This window comes from Fundulus heteroclitus, chromosome 15, assembly GCF_011125445.2.
Source record: "Fundulus heteroclitus isolate FHET01 chromosome 15, MU-UCD_Fhet_4.1, whole genome shotgun sequence".
NCBI classification, from domain to species: domain Eukaryota; kingdom Metazoa; phylum Chordata; class Actinopteri; order Cyprinodontiformes; family Fundulidae; genus Fundulus; species Fundulus heteroclitus.
The window spans coordinates 19,638,976-19,643,999 of NC_046375.1; the positions used below are offsets into that span (position 1 = coordinate 19,638,976).

The 5,024-nt window shown below is 38.0% G+C and overlaps 1 long non-coding RNA gene across 2 annotated transcripts; it reads left to right on the forward strand.

Moving 5' to 3' along the window:
* Positions 1–1,572: 1,572 nt before the first annotated feature.
* LOC118566205 lies at positions 1,573–4,246 on the forward strand. 2 transcript variants are annotated; one of them, XR_004932881.1, is made up of 3 exons: positions 1,573–1,626; positions 2,635–3,602; positions 3,686–4,246. It is a non-coding gene; the product is annotated as an uncharacterized LOC118566205 (long non-coding RNA). The 2 variants fall into 2 exon arrangements; XR_004932880.1 differs by having other exon boundaries at positions 2,635–2,728.
* The last annotated feature ends 778 nt before the right edge of the window (positions 4,247–5,024 follow it).

Consider the following 5,024-nt stretch of genomic DNA (forward strand, 5'->3'; position numbering starts at 1 on the left):
CTTCTTTTTCTACTCTGGTTAGAGCCTGTATGTGATGTCCTCTGAAGGGAGTAGTACACACCGTTGTAGGAAATCTTCAGTTTCTTAGCAATTTCTCGCATGGAATAGCCTTCATTTCTATGAACAATAATAGACTGTCGAGTGTCAGATGAAAGTTCTCTTTTTTCTGGCCATTTTGAGCGTTTAATTGACCCCACAAATGTGATGCTCCAGAAACTCAATCTGCTCAAAGGAAGGTCAGTTTTGTAGCTTCTGTAACGAGCACAACTGTTTTCAGATGTGTGAACATGATTGCACAAGGGTTTTCTAATCATCAATTAGCCTTCTGAGCCAATGAGCAAACACATTGTACCATTAGAACACTGGAGTGATAGTTGCTGGAAATGTATGGAGGACCAATCCTGCCATAATTAAAAATACACACAGAAATAAATGAAGGACTTAATAATATAAAATGGCTTAAGAAAAGTGTCTAATAATATTAATTTGTGTGCCATTTAATGTGACAAAATAATAAAAATAAGATATTTCTTCAACAATTCATCAATTATTCATCAAAAAATATATATTTTAACTTACACTTTTATTTTTACTTTTCTTCTTGCTTTTATGCTGACTTATTTTTAACCCTTGTATTTCTGAAACAATCATTTATTTCTGCCTCTAACATTTCTAGCTGTTTTTTTACCCAAAGGATTTACACCTGCCCTTTTATTTCCTTTTCCCCTTTTTCCACTTCGTGTATTTCTAGTTCTTGTATTTAAAGCAACATTTTTAAAGCATGTTTTTACTCCACCATAAATATTTCTTTCTATTTTATTTTAAACTTATATTTCTGAAACATATATTTATTTCTGCCTCTAACTTTTCTAGCTGTTTTTTTACCCAAAGGATTTACGCCTGCCCTTTTATTTCCTTTTCCCCTTTTTCCACTTTGTGTATTTCTACTTCTTGTTTTTAAAGCAACATTTCTAAAGCATGTTTTTCCTCCACCATAAATATTTCTTTCTAATTTATTTTAAACTTATATTTCTGAAACAATCATTTATTTCTGCCTCTAACTTTTCTAACTGTTTTTTTACCAACCCAATTTTTGCCTGCCCTTTTTATTTCCTTCTCCCTTTTTTCCACTTCTTGTATTTCTACTTGGTGTTTTTTTACTTCCTCTTTTTCCACTTTGTTTATTTCTACTTTGCGTTTTACTTCCTCTTTTTCCACTTTGTGTATTTCTACTTCGTGTTTTTTTACTTCTTCTTTTTCCACTTTGTGTATTTGCACTTCATGTATTTCTACTTGGTGTTTTTTTACTTCTTCTTTTTCCACTTTGTGTATTTCCACTTCATGTATTTCTACTTGGTGTTTTTTTACCTCCTCTTTTTCCACTTCGTGTATTTGTGCTTCGTGTTTTATTACTTCCTCTTTTTCCACTTGGTCTGACTGCAGCTGTTAATGTTAATACGATGGCAGGGAGGGAGGGGGGAGAGGGGGGCGGTGTCACCGGCAAAGCTTCACAACTATTGGCTAAGGCCTGCCTCCCCGGAAACGAGCCTGCATCAGCTGGCCGCTTTCCCAGAATGCACCGCGGCCGCAGCTTGCTTATGGACAGCGCTAACAGAGATCACAGTGGTAAGTTAAAAAATACCTTTTCTGCTGCTGTTGTTCTTTAAAAGTACGTTTGAGGCAACAACATTATACTTTTAAGCTTCCCTATATGGCCTGTTTACAGAGTTAGTGTGTAATTTAAAAAGAACAAGTCCGACATGAGTGGACCACAGTGATCCGCAGATTCATTCGGGAGCGTCAGAAAGCTATGGTGCGTTCAGGAGCATGGGACATTTCATATTTACAAGGAAAGAGGCTTAAAACGGAACAGAACTTCACTCATACAATATTTTGTCTATCCAGAAACAGTGTGGGCTTTCTTACAATACTGAATGCTCTATAATTGTATTTCGGTTATTTTTTTATTATGCACACCTGCTAGCTTTTTATTCTGAAACTTCTAATGTCCCATGCTCCTGAATGCACCATAGCTTTCTGAATGCGCTGTGCTGTGTAGATAGATTCACGTCTGATCTTCCGCTTAAGACAAAGCTTTGCAGTTTCAAAACTCATGTCGGCTCTCACGGATTACTGTTGTGTGAATGACAAGAGACCACAACAAATAAATCAGCCATTCCTCTAGGGAACGCAAAAGTATTCTGAGGTAACGCAAAAAAATATATATTTTCCCCATGTCCCCTAAAGGGCTCTGTATACACTTCCCTCGGCCTTGTCGTGTGTCAAGTGCTGCTGGTTCTGATGCCGTTTTTTGTTGTTTTAATTCGGCAAAACGTTCATTTGTTTTGTGTTTATCTCACTGACTTGAGTTGCTTTATTAACTCAATACTTGCTGGAATAAATTATGTCTCCCAAGGACGACAGCAGCATTAAGGACAAAACGCATAAGCAGAAGCAGTTAGTTATCAGCTATTATATAGGTTACAAAATATGTTCGGTCTGCGAGTGTCATGTTAGTTACACATAGCAGAAGCAGTCGAAATATTGCCTAGCTTTTAGGTTTAACGTGGGTTCTGTTGTCTGTTCATCTTTTATTATGAAGTATTACATAATTGACATTTATATTTTAAACAGGGACCACAGAAGGAACCCAGGCCCTCATCAACTGGCGTATTCCCAATGAGGGCCTATTTACAGGCAGGAGGAACTCCTCCAAAACCGAATGGCAGTAAGTAATTTTTATTTATGTCTGCCTAAATGTTTATGTTCAGCTCTTGTGACACTAAACTTGTTTTCTATTCAACTAGTGATTTTGTGTGATTTTGGCTACCAAAAGGGCCAATAAATGTTTGTCCCTTTTAGAAAAACTTGACAAGTTTTAAATAAAATCTATAAATGTTTTTCTTATCTAAGTGAGTTTCTTTTGAGCAAGGGCACAGAGAATTGAGAGGGGAAAGAAAACAATTGTAACAGTGTAAAAAGACATTTATTTTATACAAATGATTTTACTTTGGAACAGAGTCAAGATGTAACATGTTCAGAACAATTAACATAAGATTTAAAACAAATAATTAACTTTTATAAACACCATGGACAAAGAGAACACCCACAAACATACAATTGATAAATAACAGGAATGGAAATTAATTTACTGATTTAATTTGTTTTACAGGTAGTGGAAAAAAAATTAAATGAAGCAGCATGTGTACATAACTACAACTGATCTAGGTTAGGTCACATGTAGGCTTGTTCACTTAAACATGCAGCCAGCACTGCCGGGCTGCCAGTCTGGCTCGGAGGCAGCTTCCAGACAGCTTGCTGTCTTCAGCCGCCGGATGCCGTCCTCTTCTGGGTAAACCTCCTCATCCTCCACGTCAAGCTGGTCCCCTGCCTCTATACTAATATTGTGGAGGATGCAGCAGGCGGCGATTACTTTTGGGGCAAATGTCGGGCGGACCTCCAGCGCCCTAAAGAAAATGGAACGCCACCACGTCTTTATAGCACCAAAGGCACGCTCAGTGATGTTTCTTGCCTTGGCGTGGTGCCTGTAGTGGCGTGCCTCCACTTGGACTGTACCAAATATAAAATAACTTGTAATTTAGGTAATATGCTGATATGTCTTAATGTTCTATCCAATTAATATAATCTATGTATCAATTTTGTGTCATTGTTGGCTCTATTTAAGGACAAGAAGGTAAGAGATCTTAATGGCAACTGGCGGGCGATAGGGCGTCAGGGAGGTGATTGGGTCCAGGAGGCATGGGAACGCACCATTGCAGTGTAGAAAAAAAATCCCTTAGGTGGGTATAAAGCATTTTTATACAACGGAGAGCGCCACAGTACCAGTGAGTGATGGACAAAGCCTACATTGTCGATGTAAACATTCAAAATCTTTCCCCGTGCGTCACACACACCCTGCAGGATGATTGAAGGGAAGAGTTTTCTGTTTAAATAACATTTCTTTTGTGGCTCTGCAGGTGGAACAATTCGCACGTCACCCACCAATGGCACCGACTGCTCCTTTGAGCGCCTCGATCCCGGCAAGGCGGGCAAAACCAGCACCCACTCCCTCCAAATCTTGTCTTTTTGGGAAGAAATTTTTTTTTAATGATCCCCATCAAGGAGTTCATGACTCTGTGCACCACCTGGCACACAAGGGCATCACAAAGATGTCGGCTGTTTCCCTATAGGATGCACCGCCGCCAGCCAGAAGAGGGTCACCAGCACCTCTATCATTATCCTCATGTTTTGTTGGTGTTTCTTCCTGTAAATAAAAAATGCCAAATGTTACCATAATTGGTTTTTAATTTCTCACCTTTTCATATCATAAAACTATACCTGGTTAACATGTAAATTAATATAGTTCTCAAGAAAGAAAAAGTAAAATGTATAGTCCTGTAAAACTAGTCAAGTATAGCAAATGTAACAAATGGCTTCTCTTCTCTGGTGTTTTTATAATGTACAGATTCTCATTGTAAGATGTATTGATTAATTTTGCCATTTCACTAAGAATGAACTGAACTAACTGCACATAATTTATAGATTAATCACTGTAAAAGTGGGCAGACAGAAATGACTTTTCCTATCTTAATGATCAATGCTGTGGTCAGTAGGTACAACAAAGTACCCTAACCCTGCAATGTTATGTTAAAATTGTGTTTTCGTTTTCCCATGAGTTATAGAGAAATGGTCACAATTTCAACCTTATCACTTGTTCAATACCATCCTCAATGTTTTTTTTTTAAGATAAAAGTAGGAAATAGGCATGTTAATCTTAAAATGACTACCAGTTGGCACAGTTGGGCTAGCAAAGCAACTCAAGTCAGTGAGATAAACACAAAACAAATGAACGTTTTGCCGAATTAAAACAACAAAAAACGGCATCAGAACCAGCAGCACTTGACACACGACAAGGCCGAGGGAAGTGTATACAGAGCCCTTTAGGGGACATGGGGAAAATATATATTTTTTTGCGTTACCTCAGAATACTTTTGCGTTCCCTAGAGGAATGGCTGATTTATTTG